We start from the raw sequence: 7,025 nt of genomic DNA on the forward strand, positions 1-7,025 counted from the left end.
GTTACTATGGGGGCGCAAGTTTCGCTCTTGTATGGCAATCTTTACATGGGAAACTTTGAAATATGTCAACTTTGTAATTCTAGTGTATCTGCCCTGACAAATAACATCTTGTTTTGGGGCAGATACAAAGATAAAACATTTCTAATTTGGACTTATACTGAGGTGTCCTTGACAGAATTGTTCTCACATCTAGACAATAATGAGTACAATCTTGGGTTCACATCACACGATAGTAAGGTGTCAATAAAAGTTCTAGGCACCACAATTTATGTAGAAAATAATAAAGCAGGCTGCAAACTTTACAGAAATCCTAATTCCTGGGATTCTGTATTACATGCTAGCAGTGCATATCCAAAGCACCAAATAGAATCCAATCCCTATGGTGAAATGACTCATCTCTGACGTAATTGGAGCAAAAATACTGTATTCCAAGAAGGATTGTGTATAATGGAACAAAGATTCCTTTATCGAGGTTTAATTGTAATTTCAATAAAGAATCACAGTATCGCATCCTAAAGAGTAAGGGCCTCATTTATGAGGCCTTGGGTCAGTTTTGCGCTTCTGATGCGTCACTTTTTGTGACGCATCGGTACCGTAAAACCTGCCTCCTGTTGCGCACTATTTACAAAGTGACGCATCTAAGCAGATGCGTCACTTTGTAAACCCCTGCGCTACATTATACCTGCGTGAGGTATAATGTATGCAGGGGGGGGCGTTTCCCCGCGAAAAGCCTAGTAGAAGTGATGCAGTGAAATCTATGAGATTTCACTGCGTCACTTCTAGGACGCCATTGCGTCAAAATCATAGGCCTGCCTCACAGCAGCCATAAGACCGACGCAGGGGGCTTGCCCCATGTGAAAGAACGCATTGCTGGAGTTGTGTCACTTTTGTGACACACTCCAGCAATGCGTCACTTTTGCGCCATACAGATACATCAGAAATACTGAGGTATCTGTAACTCCTTGCAACATGATGTGTTATACAGTAAATATGACGCCTCCAGTATGTCGCAAGGAGTGTGCACTGAGAAGTGACGCATCGCTGCTTTCACGCAGCGATGCGTCATTTCTCATAAATGAGGCCCTAAATCTCTCACCGTTATGCACAGAACATTCCAGGAACAACAAATGAACCCATCCAACTATGATCACATCGTACAATACAAACAGCAGTTTTGTTCACAATGTTTTACATAAGCATTGGCACATGCTCACTGTGGATCCCACTATCAAAGATGTAATTTCCACCAAACCTAGTGTCATAAAAGAAAGGCACACATTATGTGATCATCTCTGTCATAATTTCTAACCACTTACCACTATTAGTATATTGGTCTTGTGGCTACCCACCGAGCCCAGAGGCTTTTATAAATATGACAGATGTAACATTTGCCAGTTCACAGTGGACAAGACAGTAGAGATTAAGTACAACACCAGCCAAACAATTCAATTGGACATCACATAAGATCCAACTATAGCCTACTGAGTATTTCATTGTGTGAACAATCCACATGTTGTCCGGTACTTTATAATCAGGAATGTTATTGCCATGGTTATGTGCATGTATTCAAGATCAGCACATGCCTGTGGAATATTTGTTTTGTTTAATATATCGAATATTATCATGGTTCTTCCAATGTTTTAACAGAGACTGTATTTTTTGGATGCACCAAGGTATAGGAATACTTTTTTCAATATGCTGGATACGCAAATGTTTGGTTGATTTTGTGTAATCACATTTGGTTGATTTGCCTAAGTGGTGGGCTCCAGATCAGTATAGTATATAGATGCCTAGGGCAGCCGCTGGGACTGCAAGCCTGTTCTTTGGTACTCCTGGTACTCCCCCTGTTACCATTGGACTTGAAGGTAGACTCAAAGGCAACAGCAGGGGATGGGTGTGGGAAGGGCTCTGAGGGTTCTGTTTACTTTTAAGTTGTTTCCACATCTTATCCTAACTTGGCCCTTCAGCAAATACGAGGGCGTTTGAGCCTATGGTGTGACAAGGGGTTGAAACTGTGAGAACATCAGAGGCCAGTGAGAGTGTGATGTCTCATTCACTACTTAGACATTTTAGTGAATCACCTTTTCTTTGATCTAATGGGCCCGAATGCAGGGATGTCAAAGCTGGTTCAACTTAGTAAGTTTTCTTCAGATTTAGGAAGAGTATTTCAGCTTAATTTTGATTCCTTTTACAGTTTCTGTTTTTCTTTTAAGGGGCTCTGGTATTTCACAATTGAAATAGCATAAGTGGGACAGCACCAAACTCTACATGATGTCACCCAGTAGTGAATTTGCGAGTTAGTGTTCTTCACCAGGGCTGTACTCTGTGTGGCAAGGGTGAGATTTTCTTATTGAAGCACAATAACTGCATTTCTTACGTTTCTTGAGCCCATTTGAAGGACATGCCAGTTAAAGGACAGGCAAATCTCTAAATGCAATGAAATTTAGTTTCATACTATTGAGAGAGATGTAATTCTCCTTCATCCTGAATTGGAAGTGATGTTTCATCAACTTGCTTGTTCTTTCCTGGCTTCAGATCACTTTATTTATTATCTGTTTATATTTTGAACTGAACATTGTGTTCAGAGATAATAACCTCTGCTGGGTTAGAAGACAATAAAGCAACAATATGTCACCTTCTGGTCACTTCAAGAAGCCTCGTTGTGCAAAAACATTACCTTGCGCTGGTGAAATGTGTGTGTGAAATAGAAACAACTGGCAAAACTATTGCTGTAAAGAAAAATCTAGTCTATATCCACTTGCTTCTTTATTACACAAAGTATAATGCATATTTACATCATGATGTGTTTAATGTGTTTGTTTGGTGACAATCTGGAGACGTTGAAAGAATTGTGTAATATAAAATACATTTGCGCAGAGTAGTTCTAAATTACACCTCCTCTGGTTCATTTTAGAAATGGCTAGAGAGAACTTTAGGTTTCGTGCAAAGATTATCGTGAGTAGGAATCTGCGGTGAAGTGCAGAAAACTAGTAATTTGGCCATTGCATCATGGCTTTTTAATTGGTGTGATTGAATGTTGCATTGTTTGTCTAATCACCAAGCATAAGAAGACAGTGTTCCATGCATTCACATTTTACCAGCAACCACAGCAAGGCAAAACCACAGCCACACCAGCATTTTACGGCGTTAAAGTATTGTACTACCATCGAAAGGCTACATTGCCAGACTAGTATTAGCCTACCCTTCACCAAGCATTGCTGCTGCCTACATCTTCTCACATTAATGCACTACTAGCATCACAGAAAACCTGTCAAACTACCGCACTATGACATGTAAATAGCCACGCTAATGCTCCCACACCGCTGTACCATCTACACTCCCTTACTACCAATCAAGCATCTGTGCACTACAACTAACTTAATTGCATGTCTCCACATATACTATAACATTACCCCATATCATTGTGCTATGACTATACACCAATGCACTACCACTGCCAAGCACTATATCACTACCCATTAATGCTGCAGTACCACTATACATTCTCAGCAACCTCAAGGCCACCAGCTCCATAGATGACATCCTTTGCTCTTACATCATGTACAACCTCCTGCTCTCCCCTCTCTTCAATATTGCCAATCCCACCCTCTATCAAGGAACCTTCCCAGGCAAGCTCAAGATCCCAGATAATCTCACCATCTACTGCCCCTTCAAAATCTCTCATTCATTAAAGAAATGATTGAGAAAGCTGTCTCCATTACACTTCAAAACCACATCAACATGAACAACCTACTCTAGAATTATCAATCCATGTTCAGACCACGATTCGGTGCCAAGACTGCCACACTTCAACTGGTCGTGGAAGTTTTCTTGCTTATTCACAACTGGCCACTAGCTTCTAATCCCACTCAGCAGCATGGTTTACTTTCTTTCTCATCAACTGGCACCTAGGCATCTTAATGAGAACATCAAGATCCCAGAAATTACTTATTTCCTGCTCCTGGACTGTATCTGCATGAAGCCCCTTGGAATTCTTCATCCAGTGTGCCAACATCACCAAACAATCACAATTTGAAACATGGCTGTCAAAAATGTACTTGTTCCAACTGCTGACACCAAACATGAGATAACTTGGCTTCTTGACATCAATTCTACTTCAACTAGCACATTGCCAAAAAAGCTCATGGTACTAACCTTTCCTTCTGCATATAACAAACTCTTATTCCTGTAAACCAGTTTTATAACAGTGGTCCTAGCATTAGCCCTCCACCTGGACAGATGTAACACTCCACCTCTGTGGCCTCCGTGACATCACACTGGCCCACTGAAAGGCAACATACACGAGGTAGCATGTCTTATCAAAGGACTAAACAAGTTTGATCACCTAACCCCAGTCCTCAAAGAACTGCAAAAGCTCCCCCTTCGAGGCAACATCATCTCCAATACCAGATGCATCACCTACAAGGGAGCCTGAAATGGCACTCCTACAATCCTGATCTGGTAACTAACCACCTTAGCTGGACAGTACCAGGACATCGCCAGACTAGGAGCAAAAATGAGAAACTCCCAATAGCTATACTGATATCCAGAACAACAACCCATGTAATTCAAAACGAAGCTAAGGACCTACCTTGCCAAAGAACACTGCATCTTCACACAGTAGCTCTCCCCACTCGTAAAAATTGTGCTTCACTGTGAACGATCCGAAAGCAAATCTCCAGGCTCACTGTTGTTCATCGCTCTTTTGGTCTCTAGCTAGGTTTGCGCTTCTCAAATACTCCCCTATACATTGCTACAAACATATATCTTAGTACTGCTTATCCTGAGATACCCACACACAATGTCCCCATCACTGAACTATAATAAACCCCTGCTATATTCCTACTCATTCCACTGCAATACGTTCACACTGCCAAGCCATATTACTGCACCATCTCCATGCTATTAAGCTACCACAAAACATCGCACTCCCACCATATGCACTAGAATACTACAACCCAGTACCTTTTCCCCATAGGAAGCACTTTATTATCAACAGCCCCACATAACCTACCCATCACTGCACATCTAACCCCACACCACTGCATTTCCATTTACTTTACTACACTGTCCAACTCTCATAGTGCTCCACCTCCACCCTGTGGCATGACACTGATACACCTACCCAGCACAATGTCCCTCACATTACTGCACTGCCATCATAGAAGAGCTCATAACCACGCCTACCACAGCACTACCACCCCACCACTGACATATCGTTCTGCAGTACCACACCACGACCTAACCCTCTGCACTAAAATCTGCACCATTTCAATTTGCTTCCGAATACCATCACCCTCCTACCTTCGGAAAACACCAAACGTCTACGCTGAATCCACACTACAGCCCAGAGCCCCACAACATTTCCAATGCTTCCACAAGGAATCACCATTCATTCCCCAAGTTCCCACTAATCCCCTCACCACTGCATTACCACCTCATCACTGCATTACAACTTGTAGCTCAACATTAACATTCCAGCACTGCTTCACCACCCAAGGACCATGCTGCAAGTTCACCACTGTACGTCCATTCCCATCACCACACTACCATCACACATCATCGCATTGCCAACCACAACCATTACACAGCCACTTCAAAATACTTAATTATGTGTTAGAAAAGGTCTATTATTGTTGTGAGTTTTAACGGCTTTTTATGCAACATATTCAGACCTGTGTTGCCACCCTTCCAAGGTGACCACTTATTTGTCGCTTGACTGGGCACATCCACGTTGGGTTTTCATGACTCCTCTGTTCCCATATAGGGGGAGTTTTTAATAATGACGAAGACGGCAGTCTTAGTTTCTTTTTATCTGAGATTTCTAATGTAATTGATTAGTGTTTTTTTACACTATTGGAACGTTTCCCAATTATATACATAATTTGAATAATAAACATTCTCTATCACAGATTTTGGTTTGATCAAGCATCATTATATTTTTGTAGCAGTGTTTCTTCGTGAAATGATTGTCAGTGCATGTAAATTTTATTTGTAGTTTCAGAGTAAATATTCATGTTGGCATGTCTTGGCTATTAGCAGGAATCCTGGATTCAGAATCGGGTTATCCGCTGTTATTGTAGCAGCACTAGAAAAACAAAAGCTGTTAGTCACTTTCCTATATCATAAGGGGAAGTGCAAGTGGGAGAACATGGGGGGCGCTCTATCAACATCCACAATCCCTTGTGATCGATCTCACAGCGTGATTTCAAGCCTCGCTGACAGAATGCTCAAAGAGCCTCTCTGCGCACCCCTGGCTCTCTGCAAGGCATGAATTTGGTTGGGCAGGAGACAAGACATTTTTTTTTTGTAGTTGGGTATAGAGTAAGTGAGGAGATGGATTGCCTGAAAAAATGGTCTTGGTGGGATGAGGAGGCACCAGTAGCCAGATGCACTGAGCATTTATGCAGTGGCAAACAGCCAATTTGCATTATCAAGCCGTTTGCGATAGAAAACATTACTTTTCTTATGTACAAACCACAAATTGTGATTCGGTAACTATAGCCCTGCCTTCTACTCCCCAAGGATTACCAACCTCACCATTTCACTTCCATTTCCTCCCATCACTCTACTGCTACTCTGTGCATAATCAATCAATCAGTCGGGATTTATAAAGTGCAGCTAATCAGCCAATTGGGTAAAACAGCATTACCGCCTCACATAACTAGCCTGCCACTCTCAAGCACCACGCTTCCAACCCCAACGCTACTATCTCTCACTACTGCACTGTCTGATTATGCCTATTATCACATGATTTAGGATCATATATGTTTGTACGGCACCACAGCATGACCAACCTATGCCTTTGTTTTAACATCACTTGTGAAATTCCACTTATCTACTGCCTTTCCCACAGCATCCCACAACCACTTCTTAACTGAACTACCACCCTCTTCATCATACCACCAATTGTCCCACCACCATGCCACCTAACTACAGAACATTGCCATCTGCTTATATTAAACAAACACCTCCTAACAATGCACTATCCCCTGCCATCACTGTGCTACAACCCCACTGCTTTG

Source organism: Lissotriton helveticus, chromosome 6 (assembly GCF_964261635.1).
Source record: "Lissotriton helveticus chromosome 6, aLisHel1.1, whole genome shotgun sequence".
In the NCBI taxonomy this organism is placed as follows: domain Eukaryota; kingdom Metazoa; phylum Chordata; class Amphibia; order Caudata; family Salamandridae; genus Lissotriton; species Lissotriton helveticus.